The following is a 24,010-nucleotide window of genomic DNA, read 5'->3' as shown; positions in this document are numbered from 1 at the left end:
CCTCCCCTCCTCACAGGCTGCCTGCATTCTAGTCTCCCCCACACACTGGGGTCTGGATGATTTTTTATTGGAATCATCTTATTTCCCCTGCTGCCCAGGGCCCATCGCCTACAAGGAGAATGAAGACCCTTGACTTGGCCTGTAAGGTCTCTGATCATCTAACTGATTGCTTGTTGAGGAGTTTCAGCTGTGCTTAGAAGGACAGATTGAAGTCAGATCACTGTGGACCTTGTATGCCAAATGGAGGAGTTTAGATGGAATCCTTTCAGTCAGTTCAATTCAGTTGCTCAGTCATATTTGACTCTTTGCAACCCCATGGACTGCAGCACACCAGGCCTCCCTGTCCTTCACGAGCTCCTGGAGCTTGCTCAAACTCATGTCCATTGAGTCGGTGATGCCATCCAACCATCTCATCCTCTGTCATCCCCTTCTCCTCCTGCCTTCAACCTTTCCCAGCATCAGGGTCTTTTCCAGTGAGTCAGCTCTTCGCATCAGGTGGCCAAAGTATTGGAGTTTCAGCTTCAGCATCAGTCCTTCCAATGAATCCTTTAGGTAATAAGAAAACAGTGCAGGTGAGTGTCATGCCCAGAGGTGTGCCTTATCACATGGGGAGGCCAGGTGACTGCTGTTTTGTTTATAACACCTGACAAGAAGTACGGGGGCCACCTTCCTGCATTGACAGCTAACACACAGAGTCCCGGATGGGATAACCCCTTTCTGGGAGATCTACTGGAGAAAGGATGCAGGGAGAACTCTGGCTAAGATGAACTGATGAAAGTTTTCTTCTAAGAGAGAAGAGAAAGCCTTCCTCCCACCTCTATGGAGAGTGCTCTGTTATATGGGACTTTGGCTTCTGTGGGAAGGGTGCAGCTATGTCCTGAGACCTGAGGTGAAGTCACTGCAGAGGATTCTTCTGAACACTCGGTGGGTGCTGTCTCAGTTGTCTTCTCACTCCATCCTGGGGAGACTTAATCAACTCTCGGCTAAAAGAGAGAGAGAGAAGATCAGATTGCCCATTACTCACAAGTGCTGGCATATGGGTGGTGTTACCTGCTTGCTTATTCGCCTTGTCTCGGTTGTAGGCACAAGGACAGTGGCCAAAGTGGCAAGAGCAGTCATTGAGCTTTCATGGCTCAAAGGAGCATGAAAAAGTTCCCTGGGACCCTGCTGCAAGTTATAAGATGGGACTTAGGTTCAAAGGTAATGAAATTGTGTCCAAAATTTCCTCCAATTTATGATTGTCTTCCATCTTCCTTGTATAGGCCTGAAGGTTCTGGTAAGAAGAAGCACATCCAAAGTGAGTAATTTGAAGGAGTTCCTAGGAAACCATGTACAAAGGTAGAGGTGGGTACAGAAAACTTCAAAGGGTACAGTAGTACCCAGGGGATAGTTCAGACTCTCTCACCCCTAGACCAGAAAGGGAAGAAGCAGTCAAAGAAGTTGTGTGGAGTGCGCTCCCTTGCAGGAGCTGGGCTTTCAATTAAGGGACATAGTCCATGGTGACCTCACAGCGCTGGAGGGAATAAATACCGTGACCTCATTCTTCTTTCTCTGAGCTCTTCCTGATACTTCCAGGTGGCCAAAGCCAACTGTAAACCAAGGGAGCCTGTTGAAGTGGTCCATGCAGGCGACTCTCCTAGGGTAGAGAGGAGAAGGTGGGTCTGGATGGGCAAGTGGAGGATACACCCATGCTGATCCCACTGTAGAGGAGGAAAAGCCTTTCCTCTACCTTCTTATGTTCAAAACTTGAGGACTTGCAAATTAAACTAACCAAAGACAGATTAGCAAGAGGAAACAGAGATTTAAAACATACTTAAGGTAATGCTCAGAAAGACGTAACTCAGGGAAGTGAGTTACATCTTGGGGCTTACACACCACCTTAATGGGAAAGGAAAGGAGAGCAAAGCACTTATGGAAAAACAAACGACTTTTTGCAAAAGATGGATGGATGCTTAGAAAAAAAAGATAGGAGATATGATAGTTTTATGACAATGTCTCATCTCCCAGGATAAGAGTCAGTCTTCCTAGTTACAAGCTCTGGGACTTAACGATGATTGTGTTCTTTTGAGTTGTTTTGGGGAGGGGGGCTCTGCTTTTAGGCAGAAAAGAGATTTCAGGAACTCAAATGCCTCTGCTTAAAATAGTTTTTATGCCACAGTGGTATGTTCGGGAACTCTTTACCACCAAAGGTAGCATGGTCTATGAGGGACACTAGGGAGATCTGAAGTTCCCTCTTTTTCTTCACACAGAGAACTGAGCAGGCGGCCCTGCTTTGAGGAAGTGCAGTCCTGTCCCATCTTAGGTTTCTCTTTAGCACGACTAGGGTCCCAAGCCCTCATTTTCACGCAGCCTGAAGGGTATGTATGGCCCACAGCCTTCCCTTGCTAGGAAGTCAACAACCTATCTATCTGAGAACTTCAGGAAATGTTGCTGCTTCTAGACAGGTCCTGCTGGAGTAAAGAACTCCAGACTGCATTTTCTTCAGGGCTTTGGGAAAAATGCAGAGCACTTCTAACCACTCGAAGAAGATTCTGTATGCAATTATAAAGTTTTTTTGGAGTTCAAGAAGAAAGTGAACTTCCCAGGTGTGTGTGTGTGTGTGTGTGTGTGCCTTCCAGATGGAAGGAAGGTAAAACAGATAAGGTGATAGAATTTCCATTGTTAGATGCCTCTTGTTTGTCTGTGAAATCCACATGAAGGAGCTATACTGAGCCACAGATACTGAAAACACTTGAGGGTGTTGCCATGTGTGAAAACCTTACCCTTTGAAAAATCCAAGGCCCGCCCCGGGCCACACATGTCGGATCTGGAGCTCAGCTGTTCGGTAGCAACTCACCTGCACAAACAGCGAGAGCAAAAGTGGTTCGGCACAGACATTGTTTAAAATGAATGCGTTAAAAATACCATCTCAGCTTCACAGATTTCTGGAACCGTGAGGAGGCATCTTCATTTGTGTACTTAGATGAAGGTAAGTCTGGGAGAAATGCACAAGCCAGTTAAAAGTGGTTGTCTAATTGGATTATGAAACAACAGCTTTTGTATTTCAATGCTTAACATTTTAAAGAACCAGCAACTTGTTGGGGCCCCAAATCATGGTCTGGAGCAAGGCTCCAGGGGATGGAATGGGAGAGGCTGGCAGCTCCATCCCGATGTGACTTTGGTGGTGACTTCATCTGTAAGGTGGACTATTGTGGGGGATGAAAGAGATCCGTTTACGGGGAAGGCTTTCCTAAGTGCTGAGGGGGAAAGAAACTCTGGGTGTGTTAAAGGGGAAGGATCTTCTTCCAGAAGAAGACCTGACTCTGAGGTCCATTCCCAGTGAAGGAAATTGGTGATAATCTTGGTTCAGGTTTACTTTAGAAGCCACATGAGTTTTGTTCTCTAAAGCTGAGCTTGGCCTTCACATGGTCAACTCCCCTCCCCCCCAAATTAAATCAGGTTTATGAGCTTGGTCTTCTTTTTCAGAAGGTATCTGTTTTGTGCACTCAGGCAAACATTTTACAAAGGACCCTCTTGCCTCCTGTTAACTGCAAATGCAGCTGCCTACCAGTCAACCCCTGCCCCCACCCCTAGCAGCTCTTCCTCCTCATTTGACACAAAGTTGGCCTGGGCCAGGCTCATTTCAGTGGCACAAGTGTAATGGGCTTATCTAGGACTCATAGACCTTCTGAAAAGGAAGATCATGGCTGTGAACCCAGTGATATATTCCCTTCAAACCAGACTCTCTGTTGTCTCCATTTTTTATTTCTCTGATGATTTACTACTTTATTCTGCTGCTAGCTTTTGAGGTATAGTCAGAACTGTCAATGTTTCTGAAGTTCCCATCTCCAAAGGCGATGGGGTAGGGGGTTGAGGCAAGAGAAAAGGATTGAGAAAGATGGCCAATATGGTGGCCCCATGGGAAGATAACCTCTAGTATTTACTCCTGAAAAGTGGAACAGTTGGCAAACCACCCAGAAGTCAGGGGAAGGGATTGTAAAAGCAGAAGAAAGAGGAAAAATACTCAACATGTGTTGATTATGAATTTTAATTACTGAGTTATCTGTTCAGTCAAACAAGCTGGGAAACAATGTGGGCAGGAAGAGCTCTATGAATGTTACAGATGATATGATTCCGTTTTTAGGAAATGCACAATTAGACTGTGTCTACACAACCCAAAGTAAAAGCAGATGTAGCCGTCATCAGACTATTTTGATTAATGGGGAAATTTGGAGCTTAAATTATCTGGTTCCGCCAGCTATGTTGATCAAATGAACTGGAGCATTGCCAGATCTCCATTTCCTTCAGTGAGGTATAGATACAAATTTTGAGGTGAGGTAGTATCAGAGACAGGATTCATCATGTGAAGTAGCAGAGTCTAAGGGGAGGGCAAAAGCACCATAAAGCTAGTGATGATGTCATCTTTACATTGGGATAATCCATATGAGAGGTCACAGACTTAGTTTACTTCCTAATCACATAATCAACTCAGCAGGCCCCATAATCTCTGGTATGGACCCTATTTTTCCTTCTTTCTAGGAGTTGGTTATCCAGTTAGGGAAAAAGTCCCCAAGCTATTGGTCTGTGATGAGGGGACAGGGTGGCTAGACAGAAGTAGAAGAGGTGGCAGAGCCCTTCCACACACAAAGACTTCTTTCATGATAGCTCATGCCAGTGATGGGGCTTGTTCCATGAAGAGGGAGGCTTTGCTCTCTTGTTGACAGAACCAAAGTTCTCTATATGACCATCTGCCCTCCAAAGATTTCACTGTGCCACTCATGTTTGATTATATGTGACTTGGAGGATGCTGTTGCATGAACAAATATCTGTTGAAATAAGACATTTTTGGAATATGGGTTCTACCACATTAACTAATATGTCAAATGATCTTGAATGTCTTTTACTGTAAAGTCAAATAAGCAAATAAAAATGAAAAGGAATAACCAATCTGGAAATCATTAATGATAAAGGTGATTACAAAGTGGCTGCAATAATCCAAATGTCCATCAATGGATGAAATGAGCTAATAGTAGTATACATGTACCAATAGGATATCAGCCATAAAAAGGAATGAAGTATTGATAATTTCTACAACATAGATGAACCTCAAAAACATGCTAAGTTAAAGAAGCCAGGCACAAAATGTTGCATATCATATGCTTGCATTTATGTTGCTTATCTAAAACAGGCAATACCTCATTTAATTTACTCTCAAATCATATGAAGTCAATAAGGAAACAGAGGTCTACAAAGGATAAGTAAATTTCCTCCAGAGGTTAGTAGAGCAGTTGGGGTTGGTGGTCTATTGCCAAGAGCTTCAGTACTCTCAACCAGTACACCAGTGTTTTTTAGACCTTTGGATTTTACAAACTAATAAAATTTCTAAAACCAACATAAGGTAGTCATATTTTATTTTGCCTAGTATAAACACTGAGTAACAAACAAATAATAAAAGAAACAAAACCCTACCATCATTATGCAATCAAATAAAAAATGTTTTATACCATAAAGCAGAACTTATTCTCAGAATAGACAATGGTCTTTTAAAATGGGTCTGTTTAGCTGTATGAAATGTCTCTCACTCATTTTGCTGTCCAGGAGGATTTCATAGTGGAGGCTGAGCTGGTCGCTGTTTGGGCAGCCAGCAATAGAAGTGATCAATGAGAGACATAATATTATTAGACTATGTTTTAGGGTAATAGTGGCATTAAAGTTTGGGTAATTTAGAGAAGAGATACTTACCAGGAGACCAGCAGTCTGAATGGTCATGATGAGAAGGTGTTGCAGTGGGAATGGAGAGTGAGAAGAAACTTGGAAGAAGAATTTTGGTTTATATATGTTTTTTATGCCAATCAAGTGACAGACAGGTGCTGTTTGAAGACCAGAGCTTCAATCTGATGCTCTATTAGTGAACCCAGTCACGAGGCTGTGAGGACTGTGTACTGCAGCAGATTGCCTCAGAGTTCTGCTTTTGCAGTTAGAAAGCCAAGCCGATGTGAAGAACGTTTGGTCTCTTCTCATTTCTATGTATGTGGAGATTTCCTAATTATATCAAAGGAAGTCAGTTGTGTATGGAAAGGAGAAAATAATTTACTTTGGGGTCCTTATTTGTCAAACTCCATCAGGATTTTCTTCTTGCTCATGAAAATGACAGAATTCACTTGAATAGTTTTGACAGCATGTGATGAAAGGATGTCAGAGGTGATAGCAATAATAATAACTAATATTTATTGAGTATTTACAATGATCCAGGCAGTGTGCTTTGCACTATGCCTTATGGATCACTGACAGCAAACCTAGGAGATGGTATTCTTTATTATTCTCATGTTACAGATGAGGAAGAAGAGACTTAGACAAGTTAAGTCTAAGCTCACACAGAGAGGAAGAGACAAGGTTGCTTCTCTGTGGCAGAACTGGCCAACTCTAGAGGCCATACTCGTAACTTTTATTCTCTACTGCATCTCAATAAAATTTATGTTGTCTATTGTCTGTAAAGGAGCCCTGGTGGCTCAGAGGGTAGAGCGCCTGCCTGAAAAGCAGGAGATTGGGGTTCGATCCCTGGGTCGGGAAGATCCTCTGGAGAAGGAAATGGCAACCCATTCCAGTACTCTTGCCTGGAAAATCACATTGTCTGTTAAATTATGCATGCTTCATGCATGCATATTTATGTATGTATTACTCAGGATACTTGAAACTTTGGCTTTATCCAGTGCCTGACTTCAAATTCAAGTTTTTTAATGTATTAATAATTAATATGATTAGTTTTCTATTGGACAAGAAATCGATCAGGCTTTGGTTGAGTTATTTGGGTATAGGTAAGAGTAAACAGACAGAGGAGTCTGGTAGGAGGCCGTCTATGGGGTCGCACAGAGTCGGACACGACTGAAGCAACTTAGCAGCAGCAGCAGCAGCAGCAAGAGTAAACAGAAGAATTATAGCTAATATTCACCAAGCACTTACTTTGGGCCAGGTACTGTTTAAAGTTCTTTATACATATTATCTCATTTTGTTCTCACTTCAGTTTTGGGAGAGAGATAGTAACAGGGTCTTCTGAAATTTAGCAATAATTAATAAGGTGGAAAAATTGCTCTCAGATGGAAAGGCTATATTAACATTTATTTTAATACTCCACTTAAAATGACCTTTTGGGAACAGAACTTTGTCAGGACTAGTCAATTATCCATCCATACTTTCAGATTCATTCATTCACTCAAAAATGCTGCCAGATTGCTGGGAGAAATATCAATGATCTCAGATATGCAGATGACACCACCCTTATGGCAGAAAGTGAAGAGGAACTAAAAAGCCTCTTGATGAAAGTGAAAGAGGAGAGTGAAAAAGTTGGTTTAAAGCTCAACATTCAGAAAACGAAGATCATGGCATCTGGTGCCATCACTTCATGGGAATTAGATGGGGAAACAGTGGAAACAGTGTCAGTCTTTATTTTTCTGGGCTCCAAAATCACTGCAGATGGTGATTGCAGCCATGAAATTAAAAGATGCTTACTCCTTGGAAGGAAAGTTATGACCAACCTAGATAGCATATTAAAAAGTAGAGACATTACTTTGGCAACAAAGGTCCGTCTAGTCAAGGCTATTGTTTTTCCAGTGGTCATGTATGGATGTGAGAGTTGGACTGTGAAGAAAGCTGAGAGCCGAAGAATTGATGCTTTTGAACTGTGGTGTTGGAGTAGACTCTTGAGAGTCCCTTGGACTGCAAGGAGATCCAACCAGTCCATTCTGAAGGAGATCAGTCCTGGATGTTCATTGGAAGGACTGATGCTAAAGCTGAAACTCCAGTACTTTGGCCACCTCATGCGAAGAGTTGACTCATTGGAAAAGACCCTGATGCTGGGAGGGATTGGGGATGGAAGGAGAAGGGGACGACAGAGGATGAGATGGCTGGATGGCATCAAGGACTTGATGGACATGAGTTTGGGTGAACTCCGGGAGTTGGTGATGGACAGGGAGGCCTGGCGTGCTGCGATTCATGTGGTCACAAAGAGTGGGACACGACTGAGCGACTGAACTGAACTGAATATATATACCAGTTCTATTCTCAGCTATGGGTCTGTTTTCAGGAATGGAACACACTGATTGATGAAACATAGCCTCTGCTCTTGAGTTGCCTACTTCTTAGCAGAGGGGGAACTGAAGTCCATCTGCATGCCACCAACACTTCCTGCCCTGGTGAAAAGTGGGTAAAAGAAATTGAATGGGGCTTCCCCAGTGGCTCAGTGATAAAGAGTCCACCTACCAATGCAAGAGACATGGCTTTGATCCTTGCTCTTGGAAAACCCCACATGCCACGGAGCAACTATGTCTGTGCATGCTATTATGGAATCCTGGGCACCCTAGAGTTCATACTCTAGGGTGTATGTAATAGGAGAAACCACCACAGTGAAAAGCTTTTGCATCACAAGTAGAGATAAGCCTCTGCTAGCCACAACTAGAGAAAGGCCTGCACAGCAAAGAAGACCCAGCACAGCCAAAAATGTGAAGTGAAAAAAAAAAAAAAAAAAAAGAAATTGGATAAATCCGACCTTGATTAAGGCAGAGCTATGATAACATTTTCTTAACATTTAAGATTGGATTGTTAATTTTAATCGATGTCACGGTCTTCTGATTATGCTGCTTTGTCTAATTAAATCAGGAGTATTGCATTTTGGGGGTTTCTCTGGTGGCTCAGTGGTAAAGAATCGCCTGATAAGAGATCTGGGTTCAGTCCCTGGGTCGAGAAGATTCCCTGGAGAAGGAAATGGCAACCCATTCCAGTATTCTTGGCTGGAGAATTCCATGGACAGAGGAGCCTGGCGGGCTACAGTCCATGGGGTCGCAAGTGTCAGGCATGACTTAGTGACTAAATCACCATCATTGCCTTTTTTGATCTCTGATTCTAACCAAATTCTTGCCTTCCTGCTCCACTCAGAGGTCAAAAAAACTGACCCCATTCAAATGTTTTCTTTAAATAGGATTATTTCTTTAATAGAAACAAGAAAATAGTATCATAATTACCAATGTCTACTCTATTATTATTATTAATTCTCTAAGTAGTAAGTACCACTGATCACCTCCTTGGGCAAGGACAGTTGGGTAACACTATAAAATACTCTTCCTTTAGGAAGGAAGATAGAAAAATAAATTATTCTTAACATATCACTGAAAATCTCCTCAATACACTAGATTAGTATATTTTTGTACTCAACCTGCATCAGAGTGGTGTGACCCATCACATGAATCATAAAATATTAGTTCCCAGGAAGAGTTTAGCGAAGAACACTGGTGAGCATGGCAATGTAGTCTGCAGATTGTGTGTGGCAACCATTGCTTCCATACAGCACCAAACTTATCCAGGGAGAAGAAATCACATTTCATCAGAGAACAGGTTTTCCATCTGATTTGTGCTCAGAACATGTAAAAAACATAGCAGATTGCATGCTGCGTTGACTTAGGAACATCCATATGCATTTAAATCACTTATGTTTTACTTTTTTTATGATGCATTGGTGGATTGTATTTCTTTTGCATTTGTAATTAGGAGGTGGAACAGATGTGATGGCTTCATTTAAAGTGATATGTCCATTAAAATAACCAATACTACCAAGTAATTGTTTCCTCTAACAAGGGAGGCTGTCCATGGCAGTACTGTTTTTGAGCCAGTTAAACAGACAATGAGGAAAAACATGTGTGTCTTCAGGAAATGTAGATTAATTATGGAAGTCAGAAATTTGTGGGGTGGGGTTCAACTGTTTTTATATTGATATATCAGTTACTGCTTGTTTTTGTTTCCTCCTGTTTATTTGGAGATGTGTGTGATGCTCAGTTTCTCAGTTGTGTTTGACTCTTTGCCACCCCATGGACTGTATATGTAGCCTATCAGGCTCCTCTGTCCATGGGGTTCTCCAAGCAAGAATACTAGAGTAGGTTGCCATTCCCTTCTCCAGGGGATCTTCCCGACCCAGAGATCAAACCCACGTCTCCTGTCTCCTGTGTCTTTTGTACTGCCAGGCAGATTCTTTACTACTGAGCCACTTGGGAAGCTGTCTTATTTGGAAATGGAACATTATCAAAGGAACATTCATTCCTTCAACATCACTTTTTGTTCTCAAACTGAGTCAAATAATCAAACCTATCTGTATTTCCAAAGAGACCAAGACCTTTTAATTTTAGCAAGCTGCAGTCCAGTAAAACCAAATACTCAGCTATCATGCACTTGGTGATCAAATGTAGTTGACAGTAGCACCAGCTCTTTGAACCTAAATAAAACGTAGGTTTTTATTTTGATCAATAGCAGCTTTCTGGAAATTTGCAGTTATGCTTGATTGAGACAGACTGTGACAGCCAACGCAGTAGCTGGCAGATAATTCTTTAATATATGAACTCAACTGACCCAATTACCCACCTCCAGCCTCAATGCAAATAGCATCTGCAGCAGCCTTTTCACCATTTTATTCTTGCAACGTCAATTCACTTATGGTAAAAGTTTAAATAAAATTAATCTTTGTAGAACAGGTGCATATTAATACCTTGTACTGCTATAATTAAACAACTTTGTCTTTGAGTCACCAGTGTTTGTAGACACATCCTCAAGTTCAAAGCTGGCATTTTCTTTAAAGGGAAACTTAATATTGGGAACACTACATGGTCTGTGCATAGCTTAAAAAGACAGTATAGTTTCATACAAATTTAATTTAAGATACATTATATCCAAAACAGAATATTTTCTTGACATAAAGCACGCAGAAAGGCTTTATATGGGAAGAAATGTTGCAATGAAATATGTTAGATGATTGTGACATCCAGTCTAATAAGTTAGGCTTTTGTACAGAAGGCTATTGTGAGCTCCAAGGATGCTAGTATCATGTCCTATAAACCAGGTGGAAAGAAAATTCTTTCAAACTACTCCAACCACATCCCTGAGATGGTCAGTGAAGTTGTATACTGTAGTTGAACACTAACAAATGTATCTTGATGCTTACTTCTCTTGGCTTGCTGGTTTTGTAGGGAACAAAAAAGTTTCCCTCAACCTTCTTAGGGTCCCTGACTGGGTCTGAACGTTAAATTAACAGAGATTAACAGGAGACAAATACACAAATTTACTATATATGTTTTAAGTAACATGCAAACCTTCGTAAGGAGATGAAGGCCCAAAAAAACAGTTAGACCTCAGAATTTTTATGCTGGGTTTGATGCAGAGTGGGCAGCTGGGCAGAGCTGGGATAGGTTAGGGAGTATGAGGTAAGCACAGTCACCTGGGGGAAACTGAGCAAGGTCTGTGTGTTTGGGCAGTGTCCCCTGGTCTTCAAGATAAAGTTGCTCTCCTTTCTTCCAGTGTAGGGAAAGCATATCTCACATAGGATTTATGATCTGTTTCAGGGGAGTAGGTTGGGAGGAAAGTTAAAGTGACTTTCCTGCTTCTGCTATTTTCTCAAACTTCTTCAGCTTAAAATATGCCAAAGTGCCATATTTTGGGGTAGTGTATTCGCATTGACTGCAATATAGAAAAACGTCTAGCTTTCTGTTTTTGCTGTGGAAGTTATCACTATCTCATGTTTTCCTTGTCTCACTAGTCATGACATCGCTTTCCTATTTCTAAATATAATAAACTTATTGAATGTACACTCTCCATTGACAGTAGCTCTCAATTTCTATTTGGAAGGGGTTATATAGACACTCTCAGGTCAATAATGGTGAACTGATTTGACCATGAAAACAAAGCCTTTGATTTTTTTCCTAACCGCTAATTTTCCATTTGCAAAAGAGAAATAATGATATATTTTCTTCAACTGTATTATATGGTTTCTGTGTCCCTGTAAATTCATACTCTATAAATGCCTTAAAGGTTTATTTGAAATGCCAATTAAGTTGTTGGCAAATGATTGACAGATGTTAATAATAAGCATGTTGCAATAAGAATAATAAACTCAATTTATTAAATTGATATTCTATTGATTAGTTAATTATTTCTAGATATCATATAAACAGACACCATGTTAGGGAGTTTCTAGTCTACAATAGCCGAAAATGCATAGATGGTTCAGTACTCTATAAAGCTTACAACTGCTCATAAATCCAATTATATAAAATATCATTATCTCTTTGTAGCTCAGGGGATTGGGGAATGAAAAGGAAGTGTTTAAAGACACTTCTGTAGTCAATGAGGAAGTTGTCTTTTGGGGGCCCTTTCAATGAGTGTCACTTCCCGTGGGGTCACAACTGTGACCCTGGCAATCACATGTGTAGATTCTGCCCTCAGCAGATAAGGTGGGCACTGGGTGGTCCTTGCATGTGGTCCTAACCAGGGATATCTAAACAAAAGTGCCGTAGGTCAGCCTTGTGCAGAGAGAAACAGAGAGAAGAGACCATGCAATGTACCAGTGAGAGCAGTTTTATAGCTTTGATGTTTGTATCAATGTTCTATCTTTCATGGGATGAACCTAAGAAAGAACAGTGTTTAGTAATGTAACCTCCACTGTTCTTTGATTTAAAGTCTGCCTGGAAAATCCCATGGACGGAGGAGCCTGATAGGCTGCAGTCCATGAAGTCGCTAAGAGTTGGACACGACTGAGCGACTTCACTTTCACTTTTCACTTTCATGCACTGGAGAAGGAAATGGAAACCCACTCCAGTGTTCTTTCCTGGAGAATCCCAGGCACGGGGGAGCCTGCTGGGCTGCCGTCTATGGGGTTGCACAGAGTCGGACATGACTGAAGTGACTTAGCAGCAGCAGCAGCAGATTCCTGGGAGAAAGAGGCTAGGTTGAATCACTTCTAGGACCAATACTCAATGTAGCTGCATTTGAATTTTTTTCTTCAAATTTTATGAAAACAAATTTGTTTTCCTTAAAGAAAATTTGAGGCTAATGATAGCTTAGTAGCCACTAAGTTCTTTGATTTTTGATATTTTTATTTAGATTTATTATAGCTAAGAAGAAATTAAGATTCCTATTTCCTCTTCTGATAATGCAAGTAAAAATGGATCTACTTTATTGTCTAGAACAGGGGGAATCCTTTCATCTGTTCCATTGAAAATTTTGGTTATTTAAATGGATAATCATTTAAATATATTTAATCCATTTAAATGAATTATTTAAATGGATATACTTGGATTTTTTTCAAGGTTCTGGAACAACTATGGTGGCTGGGTAGAGATTTTTCAACAAGTAAAAGCTTTTCTCTTACCTTTCCAAAGAATGCACCATCTACTTCTATTTTGACCCTAAATCCTTAAATGCTCCCTGCATGCTTTGCCCAAACTTCTTTTCTGTTTCTCTTGGCAATTCAACCTCACTTGTGGTTCCAGTGATGATCCAAAATCTGTATCTTCACCCTTATGTCTAAGCAAACTTTTCCAGAAACCAATATGTTATACACGTCCAAAGACTGTGTGCATATAATACACATATATATGTGTATTAATAAATATATAATGCTTCCCTGGTGGCTCATATATATGTATATATACATAATATATATATTATGTCATAAATAATATATATATCAGATCAGATCAGTCGCCCAGTCGTGTCTGACTCTTTGCAACCCCATGAATTGCAGCACACCAGGCTTCCCTGTCCATCAGCAACTCCTGGAGTTCACTCAGACTCACGTCCATTGAGTCAGTGATGCCATCCATCCATCTCATCCTCTGGCGTCCCCTTCTCCTCCTGCCCCCAATCCCTCCTAGCATCAGAGTCTTTTCCAATGAGTCAACTCTTCGCATGAGGTGGCCAAAGTACTGGAGTTTCAGCTTTAGCATCAGTCCTTCCAAAGAAATCCCAGGGCTGATCTCCTTCAGAATGGACTGGTTGGATCTCCCTGCAGTCCAAGGGACTCTCAAGAGTCTTCTCCAACACCACAGTTCAAAAGCATCAATTCTTCGGCGCTCAGCCTTCTTCACAGTCCAAGTCTCACATCCATACATGACCACAGGAAAAACCATAGCCTTGACTAGACGAACCTTTGTTGGCAAAGTAATGTCTCTGCTTTTGAATATGCTATCTAGGTTGGTCATAACTTTCCTTCCAAGGAGTAAGTGTCTTTTAATTTCATGGATGCAGTCACCATCCGTAGTGATTTTGGAGCCCAGAAAAATAAAGTCTGACACTGTTTCCACTGTTTCCCCATCTATTTCCCATGAAGTGGTGGGACCGTATGCCATGATCTTTGTTTTCTAAATGTTGAGCTTTAAGCCAACTTCTTCACTCTCCTCTTTCTCTTTCATCAAGAGGCTTTTTAGTTCCTCTTCACTTTCTGCCATAAGGGTGGTGTCATCTGCATATCTGAGGTTCTTGATATTTCTCCTGGCAATCTTGATTCCAGTTTGTGTTTCTTCCAGTCCAGCGTTTCTCATGATGTACTCTGCATATAGGTTAAATAAGCAGGGTGACAATATACAGCCTTGACATACTCCTTTTCCTATTTGGAACCAGTCTGTTGTTCCATGTCCAGTTCTAACTGTTGCTTCCTGACCTGCATACAGATTTCTCAAGAGGCAGATCAGGTGGTCTAGTATTCCCATCTCTTTCAGAATTTTCCACAGTTTATTGTGATCCACACAGTCAAAGGCTTTGGCATAGTCAATAAAGCAGAAATAGATGTTTTTCTGGAACTCTCTTGCTTTTTCCATGATCCAGCGGGTGTTGGCTATTTGACCTCTGGTTCCTCTGCCTTTTCTAAAACCAGCTTGAATATCAGGAAGTTCACGGTTCACATATTGCTGAAGCCTGGCTTGGAGAATTTTGAGCATTACTTTACTAGCGTGTGAGATGAGTGCAATTGTGCGGTAGTTTGAGCATTCTTTGGCATTGCCTTTCTTTGGGATTGGAATGAAAACTGACCTTTTTCAGTCCTGTGCCCACTGCTGAGTTTTCCAAATTTGCTGGCATATTGAGTGCAGCACTTTCACACCATCATCTTTCAGGATTTGGAATAGCTCAACTGGAATTCCATCACCTCCACTAGCTTTGTTCGTAGTGATGCTTTCTAAGGCCCACTTGACTTCACATTCCAGAATATCTGGCTCTAGGTAAGTGATCACACCATCATGATTATCTGGGTTGTGAAGATTTTTTTGTACAGTTCTTCTGTGTATTCCTGCCACCTCTTCTTAATATCTTCTGCTTCTGTTAGGTCCGTACCATTTCTGTCCTTTATCAAGCCCATCTTTGCATGAAATGTTCCTTTGGTATCTCTGATTTTCTTGAAGAGATCCCTAGTCTTTTCCATTCTGTTGTTTTCCTCTATTTCTTTGCATTGATCGCTGAAGAAAGCTTTCTTATCTCTTCTTGCTATTCTTTGGAACTCTGCATTCAGATGTTTATATCTTTCCTTTTCTCCTTTGCTTTTCGCTTCTCTTCTTTTCACAGCTATTTGTAAGGCCTCCCCAGACAGCCATTTTGCTTTTTTGCATTTCTTTTCCATGGGAATGGTCTTGAACCCTGTCTCCTGTACAATGTCATGAACCTCATTCCATAGTTCATCAGGCACACTATCTATCAGATCTAGGCCCTTAAATCTATTTCTCACTTCCACTGTATAATCATAAGGGATTTGATTTAGGTCATACCTGAATGGTCTAGTGGTTCTCCCTACTTTCTTCAATTTCAGTCTGAATTTGGCAATAAGGAGTTCATGGTCTGAGCCACAGTCAGCTCCTGGTCTTGTTTTTGCTGACTATATAGAGCTTCTCCATCTTTGGCTGCAAAGAATAGAATCAATCTGATTTCGGTGTTGACCATCTGGTGATGTCCATGTATAGAGTCTTCTCTTGTGTTGTTGGAAGAGGGTGTTTGCTATGACCAGTGCATTTTCTTGGCAAAACTCTATTAGTCTTTGCCCTGCTTCATTCTGTATTCCAAGGCCAAATTTGCCTGTCACTCCAGGTGTTTCTTGACTTCCTACTTTTGCATTCCAGTCCCCTATAATGAAAAGGACATCTTTTTTGGGTGTTAGTTCTAAAAGGTTTTGTAGGTCTTCATAGAACCATTCAACTTCAGCTTCTTCAGCATTACTGGTTGGGGCATAGACTTGGATTACTGTGATACTGAATGGTTTGCCTTGGAAACGAACAGAGATCATTCTGTCATTTTTGAGATTGCATCCAATGTATCCCTATATGTATTCCAATTTACTTATCTACATTTCTGTATCTCCAACCACATTTCAAATTGTGGTTGCTCTAAAACTGTACTGGTCATCATCCTTCCTAAATCTGCTTTTCTGCTCTCTTCCTATTTCTGCAATTAATTCCATCATCCCATCTTCCTAGATCCCAATCAAAATCTCCTGGTGGTCTCTCAGCTCTTCAGTTCTTTTTTCTTCCCCTGCTTCCCACAGCAGAGCCATGTGCTGAGTCCCAGTGGCTTTACCTCTTCAGTGTCTGTCTTTTCTAACTCTTCTTCTTCACTGTCCTACTTCTACAGCATTGGGCTGCCAGCCATTCTGCTCTGATTCAAAATGCTTTCCTCTTCCAACTGATTATTACCTGACTTCCAGATTAACATTTTCAAGCATGACTATGATATTGTTACAGTGTTGTCAAGATATTTCAATGGCTTTCCTTTGCATCCAGCCTAAAACCCAAGCTTGCTTTTTGGCCTCAGCCTACACTTTCAGTCTTTACTCCCACTCTGCCGCAGCTAGCTCATCTGTCTTCCTGCAACTGTGTGCTTGACATGCTCTATCCACTGTGAAAAACACCCAGCTCCTCCAGCTACATGTGGCCATTTTCCACTCCAAAGGCCATTACAGAAGCTACCTAGATGCCATTGCAAAAGTCACCTAGATAAAGCTTTCTCCAAGGCTCCCAGCTGGAAAGAAGCTTCCAGTTCTCTGAATTCATGTAGTTTTTTTTTTTTTTTTAAATCTATTTTATTAGTTTACCAGAGCTGCCACCGGAGAATTTAAACAACAGAAATTAATTTTCTCATGTATCTGGAGGCTTAGAAGCCTGAGATTAAGGTGTTTCCAGGGTTAGATTCTTCTGAGTCCCCTCTCCTTGGCCTAGAGATGGTGGTCTTCTCCTGTGTCCCCGCCTGGTCTTCCCTCAGTATGTATCATGTCCTAATCTCCTCCCCGTAAATGGACAGCAGTCATATTGGATTAAGGTCCATCTGAATTACCTCATTTTAACTTAATTATCTTTTTAAAGACCCTCTGTCCAAATACAGTTAAATTCTGAGGTTCTGGGGTTTAGGGCTTCAACATATAGATTTTAGGAGGCACCATCCAGCCCTAACACCCATCTCTGCAGCATGTCTCACTTTTTTGTGTAAATATCATAAATTCCTGAACTTATTCTTAATATGAAAGGGCAGGGTCCACATTTGCTCCATGAGCTGTCTACGCAAACCCTATAAACATTCAACACGGTACATTGCACGTAAGAGATATGTAGTACTTTTTAAAAAAAAATAGGAGATTAAACCAGTCAATATTAAAGGAAATCAACTTGAATATTCATTGGAAGGACTGATGCTAAAGCTGAAGCTCCAATATTCCGGCCACCTGATGTGAAGAGCCGACTCATTGGAAAATGCTGGGAAAAATTGAAGGCAGGAAGAGAAGGGACAACAGAGAATGAGATGGTTGGATGGCATCACTGACTCAATGGACCTGAGTTTGAGCAAACTTCAGGAGATTGAAGGACAGGGAAGCCTGGCGTGCTTCAGTCCATGGGGTCACAAAGAGTCAGATATGACTTAGAGAGTGAGTCAGATGTGATTTAGTGACTGAACGACAACAACAAAGAAAGGAAACTGACTTTGTTTCAAGGAACATCTGGTATGTAAATAATAAAGACTACATTCAGATAAAGTGATTTGGGTAGGTGTCAATTATTTGAATAATTATTGCAAATATAGCTACTGAGAAATATGAAGACTTCAGGCCAGGATTGTGCATATTGTTAGCATTAGTTACACTAACCAACTAACTAACTAGCTGATGCTTATTTTGCCACAAAATGTATTCTTTGGTCTGAATTATCTTACAGCATCCCACAATGAGTATTGCCAAATGTCAGATTGGGCATGGACTATAAAAAAACTTAGTTTTGTCTCATGGCCAATCTCTCTAGTATAGAAACTCAACTGTTCCATATATATACAAATTGATACATTGCTGTGGTGAATGAAAGATTCCTCAGGATTATTAAATATTTGGTAGATAAAGTCAATGACAAAAAATGACAGATAATTAAAGATGGGCTCATGGAATATCCTTTTAAAATCAACACACATAAATCTTTTGAGATATTATCCATAATTATCTTTGGAAATTTTGAATAAAAGAACCCTGCAGAATTAAGGAATATAAATTGGTGCAACTGGTGCACAATAATGCTGCTGACTTTTGCAGATGCCTATATTAGGATAATTAGCCAACTCAAAGTAGCCAGAGAGAGAGACAAAGAGAGAGACTAAGAGAGAGAGAACTTTTAGGCTCCTGTCACTAAGTTTCAGAGAAGCTGAGCCAACATTGATTTTCTGACTTTTGCCACCCCCTCTCTCTCCTATCTCTTTCTCCCTTACTTCTCAATATGTTTGTTTCATCAGCACAGAAACAAGATGTCCCCGGTGGCTCTACAGACCCTTATTAATCATCATTTTAGAAGGAGAAAGAAACTTTTTCCTCTGACATACATTATCATTCCCCATCTTCAGGACTCTGAAAAAGGGCAGGGTATGGAGGTGGGTCTCCTGACGACAGGTCCATGGCAGGTGGGGAGGAAGTACGAAGCCAAAGAAAGAGAAGCGCAGGTGAGGCAAAAAAGTAACAGATGCCTCCCGCAACTGCTGAACTATTTACAAACAAAATCTATTTAACCTCTTTCTTGGGAAGATTCCCAGTTTTTTAAACTCAAAATACATCAGAGTGGCAAAGATAATCCTTTTAAAGATAGGAAGGTCATAAGAGAGTAAAAATTAATACAATACAGTAAAATGAATAAAGATAGGAAGTCCAGATAGTATTGATGTTTTATAATTAAAGTAAATGCTGTCACATAATAAAAATATTAGGTGTTGGATGTATTCCGGCCTTCCAAGCTGAGCTTTTAAAAATGGTAGTAGTAGCCAGGTACATTAGCATCCTTAAAAGCTTCGGGGCAAAATAAACAATCTGGATATGTTTTCTGGCTCCAAAGTTTACTCCTGTGCTTGTTACTGGAGTTTTTCATTTCTTTGTTTTTTATTACTTGAGCAAGTAATACATTGACTGGATTTCTTTGGATTTTCCTATGTTCACTTGTCAAATGGGGCTAATTACTCTTTTCTTGGATGGTTGATGCAAGGATTAAAGAGATGACGCACATAAAGCGGTCATCATATGTTAGATCCTCAATAAAGGGTAGTTTTCCAGCACGATGTGCACACTCAGAGTCAAATTGATTCCCCTTTCCCCTTATTAGCCATTTTCCCCAGTTGACATTATACAGTACAAATGGAAGCAAAAGTAGTTTGTTCAGGTAGTATGGATTAGGAGCTGAATTAATAATAAACTATATTCAACATATTTCTGGTAATGAAAAAGACAAGCATATTAATTACACCTCGTTACATGTCAGAAATCCAATTGAAAGGAAAAACAGAGCTGGACACCCACGGAGTCACAATCATGGTAAAGCGAGCATTTTGATGGGACAGGACATCATGCGTCACGTTGTCCCCGTCCCTGTCAGTCATCGGTGACTGTGGCCAGATGAGGCCCCCAACCACACGCAGCTGCACAGCACAGCGTTTAAACCAAAGAAAACAGCAAGGCCTTCTACGTTGACCCATTGTTTTAAAAATGAAAAATCACATTTTCCTTTCACAGTAGAGAAATGGGTTGAGTTCTTTACTCTGTAGCTTTGGATTTTGTGTTCAGTCTTTAAAGATGACATAACTTCCCTATACTTTTATTTCTCAAAAATAGATTACTGGCAGGCTGAATGTGTTTTTTTAATACCTCTGAGAAAAATTCCCTTCCACTTGTAAAATGGTAAACCTCTCTTATAAACCTATGGAAAGAGTATTTAAGGGAGAGTGTTCAATATTTTTAGTTTTTTCTAGCTCTATCTCCTTGTGGCCCACAGTTGAGATGAAATGACAGATATGGGGTTTTCATCAGAAGAAATCATTCTAGAAACTTGATGAAAAACAGAAAAAAAAACCTGAATTAATTTATACAGCCTAACATATGATCATTATTTTCTTTGCACATGTTTATTGTTGGTAAAGTTTAGAAAAATTCATATTTTAATCTGAAGTACATTCTCATGAAATGTGCATGGTTGTGTGGGTAAATGTTTATGGGAACTTTTCAGTTTTTGCTGTTCAGCCTGCTTTCAAAATATTCAAATATATTTGGCTTTTGTAACTTCACTAATTAAACCTTCTAAAACAGATGGAATTATAGAAATTAGAGGGTTAGAAGTATGGTTTTAATTGGTTTACGATCTATGTGACACAGTGTGCCATTCATACTGTATAAAATATATACGAATGGCTTGAAAAAGATAGCACACCAATTAATTTTTCTTTAACTCTATCAATTAAATCTTGTTGTCTTTGTTATTTAATCCCCTTTCTGTTAGCCTGGCTCCAAACAAGTCTGACCAACCCTAATGGTGAAGATACAGGTTGTAACCTGAACCATATTGGAGAGGTTTTTTTTTAGGATGACTAAAGGTGGGGGAGAATCTGAATTTACCTTCTTTCCAAAGAAAATATATCAATTCAAGAAGAGCCTATAAGCCTGTGTGTGGCAGCTCCATGGCGTGTTGCCTAGGTTAATGTTTCTTTTTGAAATATGACTGCTTAATATATGTGAACAATCACAGTCCTCTGATTTTCTGGAATAGACTTGATTTCAAATATTTATTTTATCATCCCACTAAGGACTCTTGCATTTATCAGACCTCAGGTTCAGATATTTGAGTTGGGTTGGGGAGCTATAATCTCTGTACGTAGATTTTTTGGGAGATCTGTATAGGCTGCTTCCTGTGTGTCTATGTGCCTGAAGATCAAGAGTCTAGCTGAAGGTCTTCCCTGGTGGTCCAGTGGTTAAGGCTTTGCCTTGCAATGCAGAGGAGGCAGGTTTGATCCCTGGTCAAGGATCTAAGATTCTGCATCCATTAAGGCCAAAAAATCAAACAGAAAAAATATTGCAACAAATTCAATAAAGATTTTAAAAATGTTTCACATCATAAAAATCTTAAAAAGAAAAAAAAAAAAGAATCTGGTTGAAAAAAGCTCATCCCAACCTTCAAAGAGATTAATTTTAAGGCCCACAGTGAAGGCCTCAATTAAATAAACCTGCTCTATCCAGTAAAATAACATGCTATTTAAAAAAAAACAAAACACTATGCTACTTTCTTTGGGCTACTGTTGGCTAATAAAATTAAACTCGACTGCTTCTTTCAAATATCTCAATTTGCTATTTAGATGTGATTTTAAAGATACTCTTCCCCTTTGTTGCCATGGTAACACGTTTGGGCCCTCACGAGTGACAGGAAAGTATCACAGGACTGGTTCCTGTTTGAACACACTGCTCCCTGGGTCTTGCCTTGCAGCGGGAGGACGGAGGAGGCTAGAATCACTGCTCTTCCCACAGTCAGGTAAACCCATGCATCAAGTCACACTCAGAGCTGGGGAAATCACCCACAGCAGGGACAGATTACCTCTTACAGTCACGATGGAGAACGATTCAAATTCTAGCTTTAATGATCCCAGATAGAGCCCTTCTCCTCCCCACCAATGTGACATTTTGCAGACATTTTATATATCAAGGAAATATTTAATTGAAACGTGCTTCCAAGAATGCCTACAGAGCTGGCTCTAGGAATCTTCCAACATTGCTGGGGTCAGTTAAAAGAACTGATCAACTGTTTTTAAAACTTTAAAATATTAAAAAAAAAGGTGGTGGGTAAAGAAAGTGGACAAAAAGTAATGTTAAATAGCATGGAGCATGACTAATGGCGCTAGCATGTTAAAATCATTGGGAAAATGTCCTTGGAAGACAAATGAATTTTCAGCAGAATAATTAACTTAATTAACAAATTTGCATGCATATTCATCAGGCTATTGAAGTCTTTCCAGCCCAGCTTGATGAGCGTTGGTGTAATAATTGTCTCATTTACATTCTGCAATCTACTACAATTTAGGGCATACAAAAAAAGCCGACCTCTTCCCTTTGACTTTCTTTAGAACACACGCACTCCTAATAACAGGGCCATCACCCACTCAGTGGCCTTAAGTTCTGGCCTTTTGAGAGAACCACTCCACACACCCAACTCCCTGCCTGCCCCCAGGAGAGTTGACTATGGTTTCCCCAGCCCCTCAGCCTTCCTCTTCCTTTTTCTTCTTCTCTCTCTCTTTTTTTTTCATTTTGGCCCAGGTTCGCTGTTTTTGCCTCTGCTTTCTCTCCTGGGTAAATCTTGGCACCAGTTCTGACTTCAAATCTCCTGGGTCGCCAGACTGCATCATGTAAAAATTGCCATTTCCCTCTATCTCTGCAGGGCAATCTTTAAAGGCAGTAAGGTGTGACGCTCCAGACTGGCAGCTTGGCAAGATGCAGCCCATGGATACCAGCACACGGGAATCTGGACCGTTCACTCTGACAGCAGTCAGCACTGGGAACAAAAGGAACGGAGCGGGAGAAAAAGCGCAAATGTATTTTTACATATTGTAGGCATATGGCCACAAGACCAGCAGAAATATATTTAATTACCAATTGCGTACATTCACGAGAAAAACAGCGGGAAGGAAAAAAAAACTGTGTACGCAGGCTATTATTCTACTTTAACTTTTCACCTCATTTTTGTTGTTTGTTTGTTTTGGTTTGATTTTTTTTAGACAAAGATAAAAGGGATGTGGGTTAGAATTACTAAGGGTTATCTGCTGTAATCCTACCAAAGGTGATACAGATTTTGTTTGATGTGCTTTTCTGAATAGCATAACTTTACATATGGAAATATAAAAGTTTTTAAAAATTATTTTAATTAGAAAATAACTTTATGAAGTATTTTGAGGGGTCTAGGGAAGCCTATGTGAAATACAACAATTAGACAATCTTACTGTCCTGTTAAAATTATACTTCTGATGTTAAACATTCGTTTAGGCCTTAACAAGGAAAACACCACCTTTGAAAATTTATAGTTTTGTTTTTTCTTATAAAATCAGAACAGTTCTTAATTGCCCACTTCTTGGCCAGCAGGCACTGTGCTAGGCAGTGGAGGGGCAAGGATGAACCAGATCTATTCCCTACACTCAAGAGGCTCATAGTCTGATGGGAGACAAATATACATATGTATGATCATACTACTAAGTTATTAAGTATATTAAAAGTATAACCAAAATTGAAAGTATATTTATATATATATATAATAAAATATGTGTAATGTAATGAGGTAGACATACTGATACAGGGACCAGAGAGAATTGACTCTTACTTTAGCCAGGGAGTTACTCACCCAGGAAGGCCAGGGATGAGTTCATTAACTCCTGGAAGTTAATGAAAAGGAGCTTTTGGTCTGAGCAAGAGTGTAGATAAATGGTATCATGGTATCTGCTGATCCTGTCGATTCTGTTTCATCAGTCATCAACCTGTTGGAAAATTGTATCTGAATCAATGTGTTAGAACTTCCTACTACCCTAATCCCTAGCAGCTGCAGAGAACGGGGTTGGACAGACACTTACTGGTACCACACACACACCTTTGAGTCATCTGGTTGCTGGGGGACTGGGGCTGATGGCTAGAGTTCAGAGCCAAATCCAGTGAGAGTCTGTGCCAGTGAATCACAGGCCTCCTCCGAGGAATGCTGGCGAGTGAGATTTCCAGCCACAGTAGATGCAGCAGTCCCAGCATTGAGGAAGGGTCGGGAGACTTTGCTACATGACCAAGTTGGTAGCCAAGGACAATAGTCAGAAGAGGAATCCCAAAGATCAAGGCAGACAGAACTGATCCACCGAATTAGTGGCCAGTCCTTGAGTTTCCCAGCCCTGACTGATGATACCTGGCAGGTACGCCTCTCAGGTCGACAATTCTGAG

At 40.5% G+C, this 24,010-nt stretch overlaps 1 long non-coding RNA gene across 1 annotated transcript; it reads left to right on the top strand.

Annotated features, from left to right (window-relative positions):
* The first annotated feature begins 769 nt into the window (after nucleotides 1–769).
* LOC123334893 lies at nucleotides 770–23,213 on the top strand. Its single transcript, XR_006553085.2, has 3 exons — nucleotides 770–924; nucleotides 1,263–1,297; nucleotides 22,479–23,213. It is a non-coding gene; the product is annotated as an uncharacterized LOC123334893 (long non-coding RNA).
* The last annotated feature ends 797 nt before the right edge of the window (nucleotides 23,214–24,010 follow it).

The sequence above is a fragment of the Bubalus bubalis genome, chromosome 8, assembly GCF_019923935.1.
Source record: "Bubalus bubalis isolate 160015118507 breed Murrah chromosome 8, NDDB_SH_1, whole genome shotgun sequence".
NCBI classification, from domain to species: Eukaryota; Metazoa; Chordata; class Mammalia; order Artiodactyla; family Bovidae; genus Bubalus; species Bubalus bubalis.
The sequence above is the reverse complement of the archived record's forward strand: the minus strand, read 5'-3'. Positions and strand labels throughout refer to the sequence as shown.